The sequence below is a fragment of the Zeugodacus cucurbitae genome, chromosome 5, assembly GCF_028554725.1.
Source record: "Zeugodacus cucurbitae isolate PBARC_wt_2022May chromosome 5, idZeuCucr1.2, whole genome shotgun sequence".
NCBI lineage: Eukaryota > Metazoa > Arthropoda > Insecta > Diptera > Tephritidae > Zeugodacus > Zeugodacus cucurbitae.
Window position 1 is genome coordinate 51,396,231 of NC_071670.1, and position 18,534 is coordinate 51,414,764.

The window sequence follows — 18,534 nt, forward strand, 5'->3', positions numbered from 1 at the left end:
TTAAAAGCTATAATTTACTCAATTTAATTTCAACTCATTAAACACATTAATTGAAGTTGGAAATCACAGAATCAGAATATACATATTATTCTATTTATATGTTCTATAATAATTGTTTTTTTTTTTTGTTGTTTGTTTGTGTAAAAAACTATGCGTGCATATAATTGATTAGCTGAGCTTAAGGTCTTTTGTTATTCATTATGATTTCGCAATTAAATTCTATTCAATGTAGCTAATTGACTCTAAGTACTCGAATATACTTATAAATGTGCAGAAGCTGAAATGTTGTATACAATTTTTAAAGCTAATGAAATTTGTTTTTATATATTATTTTGCGGTTTTTAGTAGTAGTGGTCTTGCTAAATATAGATGCGATAAATTACAATGGCGTTTGACTGTTGACAAATTGCAAATTACTAGCAGCTGAGTGGAAATATTTTTTTAGCTGTTTGGAAAAGTGAAAAACAAGAACAGAATTAAAGAAAATAATTAGAACAAAAAAATTAAAAAAAAATAAAATTAAAAAACAAATTAATTAAATATAAGTATGGAAAAAAAATTTAAAAATTAATAATTTTTTTTAATTAAAAATTAATTCAAAAGAAAATTTTTTTTTTTAATTTTGTAAATTAAATTTTTTAGTTGTTTGAAAAAGGGACAAAAATAAAAAAAGGACAGAATTAGAGAAAATAATTAGAAAAAAGAATGTAAATAAAAAAAATTAAATTGAAAAAAAAATAAATAATAAATATTAAAAAAAAAATTTAAAATTAAAAAACAAATTAATTAAATATAAGTATGAAAAAAATCAAAAAAATAATTATTTATTAATTAAAAAAACTCAAAAAAAAATTTGTATTTTTTTTTATTTTTTAAATTAAATTTTATTAGTTGAACATTTTTTTAATTTATAATAAATAAGAAAATAATTCAAAAAATTAAATAAATTTTTTTGCAAAAAATTAACAAAAACAATTTTCAATTATTATTTTTATTTTCTTAATATTAACAATATGTTATTATATCTATCTATTCAATATCTATCAGCTCAATATAACATTTTTTGTTAGTAAAAGAATAAAAAAAAACATTCCCCAACCTGCTTGTTAGCATTACTTCCTACAATCATCACCATATAACTGCAACAACATTCAATATGTTTTTTTTTACCGCAAATGACCCTTTTCATGACTTATATTTTCAAATTATACCACTAAAAAGGTGAATGAAAAATTATTTCAATACAAAAATGATTGCTTTACACACACACACAGTCACACATTTGAACACAATTGTCGATATTTTTTTGTTTGGCTGTCGTTTGTCACTCGCAAATGCACTCGAGCGCAAACTCGATGACTTGTGAATGGCGGGCAGTGGCGCATCCGACAAACGCACGCACACACACACACACATAAACCAACAAATTGTAAAGCACAAAAAGTCACACGTTCACACGGACGAACACACACACACACGCTGACACAAAGCGCTTGATAATCGACATCTCAAGCGAACGCTGAAGTGCTGAAGTTCAAGTTCATTTATTCAATTTGCCGTTGCTTTTTTTCTCACACACACACAAAGCGTTTCAGTTCCTGCATTTTCATCATATTAATAATTATTAATTTATTGTAGTATATCTTTTATCGAATAATGTTGCGTTTTTGTTGTTGTTGTTGTTGTTTGTATTTGTTTGTTATTGACTTTTTACAGCAATTAGTTGCTAACAATTTGTTGGCTTATTGCCATTTGTTGTTATTGTTATTGTTGTGCTGTGTGTGTTCTGTTCAACTCTCGCTTAAATACACTTGTGTTTATTGTTTGTTGTTGTATTTCGGTTGTATTTTGTTTTGCTTAGCTGTCTGCTACTGTAAAATGCGTAGTAGCATTAAACTATGTTGTTGTTGGCGGTAGTAAATGTATCTGTGTGTGCTTGTATTACAACGTTTCATGTTCAATTAATAAAATTATTAGTAATCTATCATCTCATCTGCCGCAATAGCGAATAATTGTGAATAACAAAACCAAAAAAAAAAAATAAACAAATAACAAATAAACAAACAACGAACGTGTGACTTTATGTTGTCCAATGTACATAAATAGTGAATATAGTGTAAAAGTATACAAAAAAATTAAATTAAAAATTAAAAGAAATTCATTTTGTTATTTAATATTTTTTTTATTTATTAAATATATTTATATTTTTTTTATTATTTAAATTTATTTCATTATATATTATCGTATCTTTTATGATTATTATTTTTTCTTTAATATTATTATTTAAATATAACGGTATTTTTAATTTTTCTAGAAATGTCCGCTTTGCTTTAAATTATTAGTATTATTTTCTTCATATGCTTCAACTACTTTTCTTCCAAAATTATTAATTTATTCTCAAAAAATAAAAATTGGAGGTACAATTAATATTAATTAATTATTAAAGTGTTCTATTTTTTTTTAAATATATAAATTTAAATATTTAATATTTTAATACCCTTGTATTCATAATTATATTAAAATATTACTCTAAATTTACCAAAAAATATTAATTTCTTATACATGAAATTTTATTATTTTATTTATTTTATTTTCAAAATATTTTTTGATTTTTTTATAAAGAAAATGCTTGAAATTTTTGTATTTCTTTTATAAAATTAATCAGCAAAAACAAAATCATAAATTCACCACCGACTTTAACTAAGAATCAAGAACAAACGGCGCGCACCCCAAGTACCACAGCTAAATTAATTTCATAAGTTAATGACATCTTTGCAACTTCTATAATCATTTAAGTTTATTATTATTGTATTTACTTAAACGACGACATGACAATAAACCGTCGGCACACGTCATACAGTTTCGGCAATTAGCTGTTTGTTTAGCAAAAAAGGTGAGAAAATTTCGAAAGGTAATAAAAAGCTAGCTACTAAGCACGAAGACATCAGGTGAGGCATCAGGCATTGAAAACAGCAAATAAAAGAACTAAAAATAAATATTTCTTTTGCTTAAGGGTTTATGAACATTAGAAGCGTGGTACTGCTGATTATACATTTGAGCTTAATTATTTCCAATTTAATATTTCTATTAACTGTTCCTTGAGACAAAGTAATTTTTTAATATTGGATAATAATTTTTTTAACTAGCTAAATTTCTTTTGCATAAACGTTTACAATTAATCACTACTTCGATTTTTTTTTATTTAAATCAGCTCATTAAAATTTCATTGACATGTGACCATATTAACAGTGGAGGGCGCAAAAAAAGGTGGCAAATGTGGCAAAAAATTATAGAAATTATTTTTCAACGTTTTCTTAGTTCCACCAGCTTCTAAAAATTTTCAGTCTAGTAGTAGTTCGATTCTAATAAAGACATATACTAAAGGCAGTAAATGCAGTCACAACTGTCAAAATTTTGACAGGTTTGTTAGAAAAGAATCTAAAAGAGTTGAATTAAGCGACTCTGATATTCAAGATACTTTTAAAAACTACCAAATTTACTGAAAATATTTAAAATATCCAAAAATTGTATGCACAAAAATTAAAAAAAAAAAATTATTTGTATTAATATTTCTGACCCACACTGTACACACGCTTGTGCACATAAATTATCATATATGCTTACATTTGCATTCTCAGATGTTAAAAATAATGATTTGCCGTAATGAAAAAATTGCATTACAAAAGGCTGCTATGTGCAATTAGTCTGCCCACGAGTGCTGTCAATCGGCTATAGTCATTTGACAGCTTTGCCGGCACTCGCCACAGCGATTAGTCAGCGTGCGATGAGAACAAAAGTTTAAAGTGAAAACAATGCAGAACAAAAATGCTGAGCTGAATTGTTTGAAAAGATTTTTGTTTCTGTCTTGAGCTTATTGTTTCGAGATTCAAAATCAATCGTTTACTAATTAATTTATCTACTTCAAATTATCAATAATTGTTATTTGTCCGTTAGCTGTTTTTCCAATCACACATTAATTGTAAGTGAGAGATTCGCAAAAACGTTTATTTGTGTAACACGATTTCGTTGCGAAAGCTCACGTGTTTTTTTTTTCTTTAGAAACACATAAGGCACATAACTGCTGTCGTAACTTTGGCATCACGTTCCTATACGCTAGCGTTAATTAAAAATTTACGAGCAAATACCTGTGGTTATGCGTACCATCGCCGCCAAGTAACCACACACATTCGTCTAATTGCCGCCACTCGAACAGCTAATCGAAGTCACATGTGTTGTGTTCAGGGAAAGAGTCGTTGGAAAAACATCAACCACCAGCTAGATGCATGCTATTAGATAGAGCAAGCAATTATTGCTCACCTGTATTATGGGGAATAAATATTTTTGGCGTTGCTATTGTTTATTAAAGCTAATTTAAATTAATCAGCGAGTTTTTGCGCAGAAAAAAGTGAATATTCAGCAATTTAGTGGTAGATAAAAGAGTATAATTGAGTGCATGTGTGATGAAAAGAAGTTGCTAAATTCAATTATAAGCCAACTTTATGGCGCCTAAGATAACAGTGCAGACAATGAATGGCTTATAAAGGAATGAAAATTAAGGAATTGAAGCAAATCTTACTGTCACAGATTGTCTAAGTGATAGCGTAATTAATTTTGAGAGAATTCTCTTTGAGATTACGCCGTCAAATAATAAATATTTTTGGCGAAAATATTTTTAGTACACCTTAAGCTAAAATAAACACATTAAAGGTATTGAAAATGATTAATCAAGAACTTGATAAGGTTGATAAATGTGGTGAATTATGATTCAATTGAGGTTATGTGACTTTTTTTGACTATGACTCGGGTTTTTGAAAAATATTCGTATTTTCTCTCGAATGAATTTTTCTTAAATATTTATAATTGCAATATTTTATTCAATTTTAGTACTAAAAATAAAAAAAAAATTGTTAAATTTTGACTGCCAGGGATCTGGAAAGACATATTTTAAAGCAAATGTGCTTTTAGGCCTAAGGCTAAGCACCTAGTGCAACGAGTTGCAGAACAGTTCAGAGCGAAAATCGTATTTTTGTTGCTCGTTAGTACACTAATAGAGACTTATAATAATTTAAAATCAATGAAACACCAATTTTCTATAAAATTTTTTGCTATAAAAAGTTATAAGTATATATACCTACTGGACCACCCTAACGACCTAACATTGAAATCTTTAAATTCTTTAGTTTTCTCGTCATTTTTCATATTGCATTTAACTATTCGCTGTAATTTTCGCTATTGTTATTTGCTGAGCCGTTTTTAAACCTCCACATTGTGTGTGTGCTTGGCTGGTTTTGGAGGTGCTGGTTTTGGAGGTGCTGGATGACGGCGGCGGTGGCGTATACGTAATGCAATTAATTGTGTGTGAATAAAAACGCGTTGGGAATATTTATGACACTAATTATATGCAAGCATATGCATTTTCGCATTGACATGCATGATGAACGTATTTAAATGCAGCAAAAAACTACAACATACATAAAATATGTATGCAAGAGAAGATGGAGGGCAAGCGGAGAAGGTGGAGGGTTAAGAGTTAAGAGGGTTTAAAATTGTTGAATATTAATTTTTTTGGAACAAGAGGGTTGTTAACTTGAGTTATGACTTTGAAAACAGATTTCCCCCCAAAAAATATGTTTGAGTTAGCAATTTTGTGCTGAACTTCTTATGGAATTTAGACCCTTTAGTCATTTATTTAAGGAAGTAATCATGCATGTTTTCAAAAGTTAAAAAAATTAATAGGGAAATTTAGTTAAATCTGTGTTTAAAATAAAAATTAATAAAGAGCTCCCATTGCTATATCAACTGCATTTCAATAATTAAGCATTCTTAACATTGACCCGCCAGCTTTCGCTGTTGTCATAATATCTTTTTAAACGATTTAATTCGTCGCTTTAAAACATCTTGTTTATTACTTTTAATTACTGTAGGCACTTTGCTTAGCATTTAGTAAATACTCGTAGATTAAAAAAATGATGTCTCTAGAAAAATAAAAAAAATAAATGCATAAATAAATATATGAATTATAGCACGAGTGCTTCCCAAGGAGTTAATATCAGCGAATAAATCTCAAAAAAAAAAAATATATATATATATATTTGCTTAGCATGCATTTGATTGTTTCTAGAAATGCATATATGTATACACACGAGTTAATGGCTTTTATGATGCAATTAAAGTAATAATTTTTTATTAAATATTTCAATTGTCATACACCTGTTTTTTATTTAGTTAAAAAGCCTAATGGTGTAATGAATAGTGAAATTATAGTGAAATAAAATGCATTGTGTGATAATTTTTTTTTCAATTTTTTTGTGTTTTTTTTTTGCTGTGAACAAATCAAATTGATAGACATTTCCGGCATGAGGTTTTATATATTTTTTAAATTAAATAAAATATTTTCATGTAAAATATGCAATTCATAATTTTCCCCGTTCTAGTTATGGAGCGCACGAAAAATTTAAGACAATATGCATTGCGAAGATTCTCAAGTAAATACTGCATATTTATATTATATTATAGCTATAATCTCAGTTAAGATAAGTACATATGCGCAACCGCTTGAATTTTAATTTCTTTATATTAAAAGAGACCATTGAAACTAGACCACTTAAAGTCAAGTGTTAAAAATATTTTGAAGAAGAATTTTCAATTTATGACGTTATACATGTTGTTTTGTTTCAAGTTTCAAGTATTTAGACTACGTTCTAATAAAAAAAATAATACTTGCTAATAATGATGATTATGAATTATAAAAAATTAAAAAAAAAAAAATAAAATTTTGAATTTTTTTCAAATTATAAAAAATATAAAAAGGTGACAAAGAAATTTGAAGAATTTTTTTTTTAATTTACAAAAAAATTAAGATCTTACATTTTTTATGTTTTTTAAATTAAATAAAATTTTAAAATTATTTCATATTTTTTTATAATAATTGCTTTATTAAGTTTTAAAAAATTTAAATTTTATTTTCTAAATTTTTTTTAATTTTTAAATTAAGATTTGAAATTTCTTTTTTTTAAGTTAAATAAAATTTTAAAATTATTTCATATTTTTTTATAAAAAATTGCTTTAAAATTTAAATGATAATTTTTTTTATTCAGTTTTAAAAATTCTAAATTTTATTTTCTAATTTTTTTTTTTTAATTTTCTAGTTAATTGTTCTAACTTTATTCCTATGCCTTAAAATCATTCGGCAAATCAAAAATTATTAAATTATCATACTCATCCCACTTGCTTATCGCCACTGGTATACCCGTATCAGTATTTTCTAATACCCAATTCAGTCTATGACTATTCTGAGGTAAAACTCCATAGCTCAAGGGTTTTTCCATAACAAGTTACTTCTGGTTACTATACCCAGATAATAAAGGCAGAATATTAAAAAAATAACTACGTAGACACTCATCTTAATCTCTGCAATATTTATAAACAATTGGCGCTTGTAGATATCTGGCAAAAATCATACAAATGTGCGTTTGTGCACCATATCAGCTTGTAATTGCCCATTTTCATTTTTGATAAGCGACTACTGTTGGCGCTGATAAACCACCAACGTTAACGCCAGTGCGCACTAAATCGCTAAATCGCTCAACTACCCATCATTATAGCACGGGTACGAATATAATCGAAATCCAAATTATAACATACACACACACACAACACTTCAAATCAGCAGCGATTTATGGCGAATCAGTCGTGATTTGTTGTTAGTGTTCTTTTTTGTTAAAAATATTTTAGTGTTTTATTGCAGAATTGGTTAGCGAGACAGCAATAAATTTGTGTGCAAAAGGAAATGGTAGTAAATGTATTATTTACAGACAATTCTTGTGCGAGTGCAACTTGAAATTGCAACAAGATTTACTGCCGCATTGATATGCAGTTTTGGTTTTTATTATTTTATAACCGATTTCATTGCAATAGAATTTCCCCGGCTGTTGATAATCGACCTGTGGACTCGTGTGAACTTAACTGATTAATTATTATGGCATATGAGTCGTATAGTAGTAGTTGCACTTAACCTTTAAACAGTTTTCTATCAGTTAAATATATTGAAATTTACTCATATTCGCTTAAAAGTTACACACAACACTGTTTCTCATACCAATAATTAGTATTTCACCTACTCAAATACTCAACATCACAACACCAATTTTCCCACTTAAATAATAATATTTTCCCATTCATAACATTCATAAAAATATGTGAATCAATTCACCTAAACATACAAATTACAACAGTTGGGTGCCAGGTACCGCAAAGGTGAACTTAATTAAAGCACTAATTTCAAATCATTCAGTTATGGCAGTTACGTTTAGTCAAGGCAAGCACAGCAAACAGCTGGACGACATTCCTTGCAATAACCGAATTACATTAAATGTGTGAAATGTCACATAACAAAGTTAGTTTAATACACTAAGTACACACACTAAGTGAGTACTTAGTACTGTGTAATGCAGTAATAACCCATAAATATGTATTGGGTTAAACTGACAGTTGACTGTTGTCGGCTGACGTCTATAGCGAGTTATTAGTATTACAGCAATAATATTATTTAATAATTCTATACTCAATCTTATGGCAATTAGATTGTTTGTGATAACTATAAGCAATGCAGCTTTGGGAAATTCAATTAAGTAACAATTATATGCAGTTGGTGAGAAATCTGCCACAATTACGAACTTGTGGGATCACTAACCGTTAAATAATAAATTTAGAGTGAAATTTTCATAAACTGTTTTTTTTTGTGTGATTGTTGTTCTTGTTATACCAATTTAAGTGTAAATAAATTATAAGCTAAGAGAGTGTCAGATTATTCAAAAAATTTAATTTCTTCTTTAATAATTTCTTATATTCAGTCATTTGTCTAAGTAACGCTAAATAAAAGTTCAAAAATCGCTTCAGATTTTAGCTTAATATTAGCTAGTTGCTCCCTAACAAATAATAAATTTTTGAAATTTTGAACTATAAAGCAGCATAACTTGATTTACAATAATTTTGTAAAATTCCCAAAAAAAATTGTATGCAAAGAAACTTTAAGCGTTTTCTGTAAAGATGTGGTCTTAGTTTTCAATTTTTTTTTTCAATATTATGATTTTTTTACAAAATTTTTTAATCGTAAAACAGCTTAACTCGATTTGCAGTAATTTTGAAAAATTCCATTTTTTTTTTAATATTTAAAGACACTTCAGAGAGAATACATGCAAAAATGTATCCTTAAAATTGAATTATTTAAAAATTCAGTAATTAAATACCATGTAATTGAATTACCGTATAATTACAATTACTCGCTCAATTACACGACAATTTCAAATAATAACAATTTTTAATGCTTTTTAACTGTTATATGTTTCAATTATTAATTTTTAAATGCAAAAATAATTAACTGTGTTGTAATTTTAATTGCATTACTATGATTACATGATTACACAGAACGGTTTTTATATTTTTTTTTTTTATTAAGAAAATTTCAAATGTTGTTAGTTGAGCACACTCAGTATTATTATTTATTTGGCACAATTTCATCTTTAAACTAATTTTAAAATTTTTTAAAAAAATTTATTGATTTTTTATTGAAAAATTGAGTACAATTGGTAAAATTATTAGAAAAAAAACGAAATTTATTTTATGGATATTTCAAAATTATTTACAATTTTTTTTTAATTATTTTTTAAAAATTCTAATCTTTCTAATAATTTTACGAATTTTACTCAATTTATTCAATAAAAAAAATAAAAAATCTATTAGAAAATTATTTTAAGCACTCTAAAGCTAATTTGTTGTATTATAATTTATTAAAAAAAAAAATATTTAAAAATTTTAATTTTAAATTTAAAAAAATTGTCTTCAACTAAATTAAAATTATTTGGCACACTCACTCTTGTTTCTGTTGCTTCACATGGAGCTGGATGTTGTTGCTGATGATCGTATCACAAAAAAAAAAAAAAAAAAACGATTTTGTCGAGACGTTTTCAATTTTGCTGTGCACTTGTCTGCGCACACGTTTACCGTTAATAATGTTTTTCTTTATTTTCACCACAACTTATGAGTAAGTATTTTATTAATATCACATACAATATAAATTCGATAGTCAAGTAATTCAGCTTCAACTCAAGTGTTTTATTTACCTATAAAACGTTTGTATATCTCTAAATCTCGCTCTAAATGCTCTAAATGTATATATAATATGTATGTATATTTAAACAATATTATTTTTCTCAACAACTTAAGACACTTTATACGCGTTTAACAGCCAAATACCCTTCAACGCTACTCGAGTACTTTAACGTTTGCATGTATGTTTCTAAATGCACACTTAACGGCTAACGTTTATTTCTTAAATACCGTTTGCTACACTTGTATGAAGTGTGTATATATGTACCATGTACATATATTGGATTTGATTTGATTTGCGTTGAGTTGCTGCTGCTCGTTTAATGGTCAAACGATAAATGCCAAATATTAGCGACACTTCGCGAATTTTAAATGAAAAATATCTCGGCGACAGTAACTCTTCAAGAAATTGATAAAGCAACAGTTGTAGACACTCATTGTTATTGTTGTTGTGGTTCTTGCTGTGATTGCTATTCTCTCACTTGCTGGAGTAGCAGTTGTTGTTGTTATTGCAGCAGTTAAAAATTTTGTTGAATATTTATTTCCGAAAGATACACGGCCACGATGGCGTAAACAATGTGCGATAATAAAAATTGGCAATAAAAAAATGTGAATGCACACGAGTGTCGCGTATGCTTAGTGTGTGTCTCTTGGTCGCACTGCGTGAGAGTGTGTGTGTGTTTCTTTACTTTTTAATCAATATTAAGCAATTCTTTGATTTGTAAATCACACTTCTAACTGGTCAGCCGTATATGTGTGTAATAAAATGTTAGACAAAATCAAATCAAAAGTGTCCACCAACGTGTGGCCAGCGTTGGGAGGCGACGCGTCGTATACGCAACCAACGGTGATGCCTGTTTGACAGTGTTTTTCGCTCTTTTTTTTTTTGCTTTGTCTGTGTGCTCACATTATTTGCTGATTTGTTTTCACTATCTGATTATACGATTATTTACACTATGTTATGTGCGCTTGTGTGCGTTGGAGTACTTGTTGGGGCTGAGTAAATTAACCTATAGTACTATGTCACTAAAGCAAAAGTAGTCTAGTTAGCAATATTATTGTGCAATATTTTGTAAATTATGACTAATTTCAATTAAATGGTTGAACATTTTACTCTAAAGATTTTCAAATTTTTATTTAGAAACTTATCTTCATTTAAAAAAAAATAATTTTTTTATAAAATAATTTATATTCTAGAGCATGGTATAATGCTCTAGTTAGCATTAAACTAGTTACGCTAATAATTTTTTAAAAATATCTACTACAGTGATGAGTCACGTTTTTCAGCTTGTTTAATGATTTTCGTGCGCTCTCTCTTAATTATTTTGTGGATTTTTACAAGCAGTGTGCGGGTGATATCTCTCCGATTAAGTATATTTCTCATCAGCTTACTAAAATCTGTTTTCATATATAGATACTGTCACATTTGTACGACATTCGTATGTTTGTCAACTTGTTTGCAGTAATAGAAATCCACTTGAATGTTATCTGCATGCGGTTTGACAGTTAGGATGGCACGAGGCACACGAATTTATAAAGGGTGCTTTATTGGAGTTGAAAAGTTATTTTCATTAGACAGTAGTCGATAAACCCTTAAGATTATCTTAAATTCATTTTAAATTTATTCGAAGAATATTATAGATTAACTTGATTTTGTTGTAATATCCATTTCCGGACCTCAACTACTCTACTTTCAGTGTTTGAGCTTCGTTCCTTCTCAAAAAATTTATTTGTTAAAATAGAAATACCGTTATCCATTTGACTTCAATAGCAGAGAGTATGTGATTACCTCATTAAAGCGGTTTCTTTCTATCTGCATTTAATTATACCAGTTTATACGATTTATACCAGATTTACCACTTTTCATAAATGAGTGACTTGAACATTGTGAGACTTCAGGCACTTATGAGAATGCTATTCTTTATTATTTTAGTCTGAATGTATTTAATTACACTAATCTACTTGATTTATACCAATTGCTAGTTCGATTTTCTACTATTCAGAAGTAAATGAATTGAACTCTTGGAGGTTAGATTCTCAATAAGTGTACACGTCTTCCACTTCAGTCACTTATGAGCATGGATACCTCATTAAAGTATCCTAATATTCTTTCCTGCTGAGTATATTTCATTATACCAGTCTCTGTGATTTATACCAGTTGTTTGTGCGATTTAACACTTTTCATATTTGATTGAATTTGACGTTAGTTTCTCAAAAAGTGCACACGTGCTCCAACTTAGCCACTTATATAAGAAAATTTACATTTTTTTACAAATTTCAAATGCCACCTACACTGTTGCTAGACAATTTAATTGCCGTTAAATTTTGATAAAATTATTTTTAATTTAATTAAGTGTCGCTACTCACTACACACATTGTAAAGAATATTTGCAATTAATTTAAAATTAATTAATTAATAATAATAAAATTATAATATTAATATATATAATATATAAATTCAAAGATAAGATAGTGACGTTCTCTCATGCTAGTTTACAGTCTTCCGTTGCTAATTAAAATACACCGCACGCTTTACAATCTTTACAATTCTTCTCTGTATAAATTACAACGTACAGTTCATCACATACACACACACAAACACAATGACATACATACATATCAGCTAGTTTTGCCTTTTGATTTTATTTACTTGACTCAAATAATGCTTGATGGCACGGTGAGTCATGCACTGAGCACACTTGAGTGACAAGCATGTGAGATAAATTTATTATGCGAGTATGTAAATAAATATACAGAATAATACACACGCACACACACACTCAAGTAGGTGTTTGTAAGCTTTTATTGAACTTCATGATTAAAATGTGAAAGGCAAAATTGCTTTTGAAAGCGTGTACAACGCACACTCGCGTATGCATATGTGACAGATAAGCGTAGAAGTTGGCGCTTCATTGCTGCCGATGGGTTGTTGTAGGGCAATTGCCGCCGCGTATTGATGCCACAAGCGAGTTAAGCGTACGAAAATAGACATGGTAGATAAATAAACGGTGATATTATTATTAAATTTATATTAATATGAGAATTGAATTTAATTTTAGTAATGAACTTTTGGCAGTGCAGGCAATTAAATTATTGTTTGGTTAACAAAAACAAGGGAAACTGTTATACTGAAAATTTTATTAAATTTTTTGTTAATTTACCAGTACCAGCTTTACATATTTTTAATATTTTTCATTGCTTTGCTTTCACCAATTCAACGTGAAATCGGTCAATAACCCTGTCTATTACAACTCAACACTCCTGATTGTTTTAAATATCGATAGGTAAATGACTTTACTGAGTAATTTATGATTGTAGACTCAATCATATTGGTAGTTGGAAATAAAAATTTAGAAAATTAAGCAACTAAAATAAAAAAATAAATTTTTTTATGAAGAATTTCAAATGATTTTTTCGAAAAAAATGGATTACAAGAGACCATTTTCTCTTTACTCTTTTTTATTTTTTTGATTATCAAATTTTTTCTTTAAAATTCTTTCAAAAAAAATTACACTCAAAATTACTGCCATAAATATGCAGAAACTTACAATTCCAAGAATCGTTTAAATATATAACAAAGAAAATAATTAAACAAAAATAATTGGAATCAAAACAAAACCATAAACATTTTTCGAGATATTCAACATAATGCTCTGTATAAATATCTGTAACTGTATCAAAATTCTTAAAACAATTTTGAATATATTTGCCGCTTTCAGCACGTGCCTGACATATACTAATAAATTTATTTCTTTTATGTAGAAGTATATAAGAAGCTTAAGCAACACACCAGCAGCAAACGTAGCATCTTCGGTTAACATAAAAAAATTTAATTTGCCAAGAGATTACAACGTTGATATTGCGTACGCATTTTGACAAGCCTTTGGTTATTTTTAGTCTTTGACTTCATCAACATCAGCGTTGATTTCACACTTGAGGTGTAGCGAAAACAGGGAAAAGAACAAATAATCATACAAGCATATCTGTATACATATTTAAGATATTTGATTACAGGTTTGAGGCATTGACCCTGAAGGAAATGCTAGGTAGCTGAAATTAGATTAAAATCATAGTAAACCACCAAAAATTATTTTGAAGCCCTCGAAACAAATGCTTAAGCTGTCCAAATAAAAGTTGTTCTCAATATTGCCGGACTTTAGATAGTGACGAATCGAACAAGCAACTGGTATAAATACCATCGTTTGGTATAATCACATGTAGCAGGACTAGCAAAGATTTCTGTCACTTTAATGAGTTATCAGCAACTTCTCTTATATTGAATACAACTCTTGGAACCATGGTACAAACATAAAGAGTAGACAAATTATGAAGATTGGCGCTTTTCGGCTGAAGAGTATATGTTTTCGTATCAAAATAGGAGAGTAAAAAGTCGGCATGAAATAAACAAATTCTCTCCATACTACTTTACGTACTCTATTCACTCTAAATAGTAATTTTTTGAAAAATTTCCTCGAGGGTTTTCTATTAAATAATTATATGTTCATGTTAATTTGATATTTAATCATACAAGTGAATTACAAATGTATATTTTCTATATTTTTAGTTGAAAATACTGCAAAAAAATTTAATAACTATATGATAACAATAGCAAGATAATAACAGAGAACCAAACGTGATTATTTTTAAGTGTGTGTTAAGTGCTTCAAATGAGTTTGCGAAAAAAAAAAAAATATTTTTAAATACACAATAGGTTTTTCTTTGTCAACAATTGTTCTCGATGATAATCATTGTCATTAATTTAGAAGCAATGTGGTTGCCAGATTATGAAAAAACTTAGATTTCACTTTAAATGAAGATTATCAATTTTTTGTCAATGCGCCGAAATGTAGGCAATACTTAGTAGATTAACAATTGGAACTGCTTTCAAAAAAGATTATAATTTTTTTTCGGATTCTGGTTTAGTAAACTGGCAAATTTTCTGACAATTAGTGTTATCCAAATATGTATGTCGAAGAATAGTCTAATTTTACTATAAATCGTACCAACTTAGTTACAGCGCCATCTAGCGGTATTTAATTTCGCCAGTTACACTAAAATTGCCTTGAAAAGTTGAGCAAAGCGGTGAGCGGTGCTTTGTTTAATTTTGTTATCATTGATATCAACGTTATTTATTTTATAATTTATTTAATTTAATTTGCTTATTTTTTCGGCGCTTTTTTACTTTCTTTTGTAGTCACAACGGCATGATAATCAGGGTTATCTGCCTAATTTATTAAACTGAAAATTCTAAAAAAAAATTAAAAATGCTTTTTTTGCTGTATTTTAATAATGCTTTCATCATTATGTTAAAAATAGACAGTAGCAGTTAGTTAAAGTGGCTAATAATTATTTGAATGGGGTTTTCGTGCTCAAGCGGAAGCGATAAGTTTTCAGGCGCTACATACGATGGCAGGCGCTGCGGCATGTATGGGAGCTATTTTTATGGCGACTGTAATTGTTGTAGAGTTGGGCAAATTCACGAGTTGATCGATTAAAAATGATAATTTTTTTGAAGTGTGAAATACAAAAATGCGCTATTTATAGCCGACATAAGTAGTTGTGAGCATAAGCAGCTAACTGCTTTAGATATAATTTTTGCATATAATAAATGAAATTTAAATAAGAAAAATTCACAAAATTCTCTGTATGCTTGATATTCACCGTTTTTGTTGCCAATACTTTCATATGTGTGGGTATTTCTTCCGCCTTCGCACAACTTATCGCGTAGAGGAATTAAAACTGACAACCAATTTAAATTATGACACCGTATTGCCGTTTTTCTTATCAGCAATCACTGATAGACGACGGTGGCAATTGAAAGTGCGCTGCTTTTTCGCTTCAATGAAAAATAAAAATACAAAAGTAGCGTCGACTTTTTCGACTTCTAGCCAAATGATTAGCTACAAAATTCTATATTTATGACCATACATCAAATTTGTAATCATTTTAAAATTAGAGTTTGATTTTGAAGATTTTTATAACACACTCCACCAAATTTCTTTCTATACTCTCTCATAAACACATTCCTATTAACTCGCATGCAAGTCATTCATCAAGCGCTTGACGGCGTATCGGCATTTGATGTGATATCGCGCGCAATATTGTATGCATTGATTAGTATTTAATTATTTATAATACGCCGCAGGATTATTAGTTAAAATGAGATTATTGCACATTGATTACACTTTGTTTTATAAACGCGAAAAATTTCCCTCATCGCAAGCATGTGATTAATGAAAGCAAAATAGTCTGGTATGCTTTAGTTATATGACGCAAAAATGGCTAGAATTTATTAAATTTGGGTGTTATGTGATATGGGTTATTTCAAGGTTAAGGGACAGGTGCAAAAAATAGCATTAAAAAAATTAATACAAAATTTTCAGCACTGGCTTAAATTCAATTAATTTTTTTACAGTTATAATTAAAATAAAATATATATATTTTATAAAATTCACGAAATTTTTATATTAAAAGTTTAATAATTTTTTTTTACAGTTATAAATAAAATAAAATATTTAAACAAAAACAAAACAAAAAATAAAATAAAAAAATATATTTAATTTTTATTAAAAATTTTTTTTTTTCAGTTATAAATAAAATAAAATACATATTTATAATAAAAGTCGAATAAAAAAATATTTTTTTTTAATAAAAATTAAATATATTTTTTTATTTTATTTTTTGTTTGGTTTTACTTTTTATGAAAAAATAGAATTTTTATAAAAAAAAAAATTAAAAAATAATTTTGTATAATCTTATAATACAATAGTAATACCCTAAAAATCTATAAACAAATTTTTGGATAATATAATAATTTATTTTAATTGATTTGAAAGCTTTCTAAAGTTTAAGAAAACAATTTGCTCACAAATTAGTTCAGTTAGTTCATAAAACTTTAATGAATATTTTTTTTTAAATAGCACCGCCTGTATACTCATCACCATACTATATCACCAATACACACCCCAACATTTTTTCAATAAAATAAAAATTAATTAGAATTTCCTAAAAATGCAAACAACAGTTATAATTGCAAATTAACGCATTTAACTGACTTTCCGGTGCTTAATTGCGCAAATGCGCAACGCTGAACGTGTTAGACCACCCACTGACAGTGGCGATCACGCTCTCTCTCAACTCATTAGCAAAAAAAAAAAAAAAACACTATAATCGAATTAGTAAGTAGACAAAAGAGCAACAGCAGCAAATTGTGCATAAACTTTTGCGTGCAATGCACTTCTTATTTTTGTTGTTGTAAGAATTATACTATATTACTGTTATTTGACTTTCTATACAAACTAGAAGCGCTAGTGATCTCGTTAGATTAACTGTAAAATCACTATTATTGTATTATAATATATAATATACAGATTTATCGTTGTTGTACTTTGCAAAAAATTGCTGTCAGCGAAACTGTCATTGCTCACATGCAACGGCTGGGAATTCTTGAAAGCAACTAACAGATGACAGCACAACAATACACGATAAATAATGACACGAAACACATGCTAGTTATATAATATTTAAATGAGCCTGTCTACAATTTACATAAACTCATATCTGGCAAAATATATGTATGTATATGTGCAAATTACTATTGCAACACCCGCTATTTAATGCGCTTCGGAAGTTGTCCAACGCCGCTGCGCTTTGTTCTCTCATGATTTGCGCGTTTTTTTCGATTATTTCTCAAGCAGTTTATTATTATTATCTTCGTTTTCCTTTTCTGTTTTGTTGCTAAATTTTACTATTTGCTGTTAGTAGATGAGTACTTCCAGTAATTATTTATGCAAAAGGGCCGGATTTCCTATTTTTTATAGAGGAGCCGAAAGCAGATGCATGTAAACTGGTTTTCTTAGAAAATATTCGAGGAAAATATTATAGATTGAATATTTGACCCATATTTTTATGACAATAGCTCTATTTACTCTATACTGTGAATGTAACACATTTACATGACGCTTAATACTAAAAAAAATCGCCTAGTAAATTATACTATGTAGACTCAAATGATAGAAATGAAATTTTGTGTATTTATACTTAATAACGGATAGAAACCAGCATTAGCAATTTCATTTTACAATCAAAAGAAGTAGTTAGGGCCTACTTTATCCTCAGGTGTCTTTCACCAAATCAGGTGTGTTTAAAATTTCTTAAGAATAGAACGTGATACTGGTTTGAGGTAATTACTCATTAAATCAAAGGAAGCAATAAATGTACATAATTATATGTGAGGATCTATTCCAAATACTGATAAACTGTACCATTGTGAAAGTAGCGCCATCTATCAAATGTAAACATAATTAGGTAGACTTATACTTCCTCATAAACCATCTTTCATCAATATTATTTTTATTCAATTATTATTATTTATATTCTTTATAAAAAAGGAACTATGAAAAAAAAACGAAATGTGGGCTTTGAGTT

At 28.1% G+C, this 18,534-nt stretch overlaps 1 protein-coding gene across 3 annotated transcripts in view; it reads right to left on the minus strand.

The window, feature by feature from the left end:
* The window catches only part of LOC105210641 (UNC93-like protein), an 84,083-nt gene that overhangs the window by 29,616 nt on the left and 35,933 nt on the right, over nt 1–18,534 (minus strand). The window contains exon 1 of one of the 3 annotated variants that reach the window (XM_054231376.1): nt 9,873–10,461. The exons of the other annotated variants lie outside the window; for them this stretch is intronic. The gene's annotated coding sequence lies outside the window, so the exon portion shown is untranslated. Of the gene's footprint in view, nt 1–9,872; nt 10,462–18,534 lie in introns of those variants that run through there. 3 annotated transcript variants of the gene reach the window in all.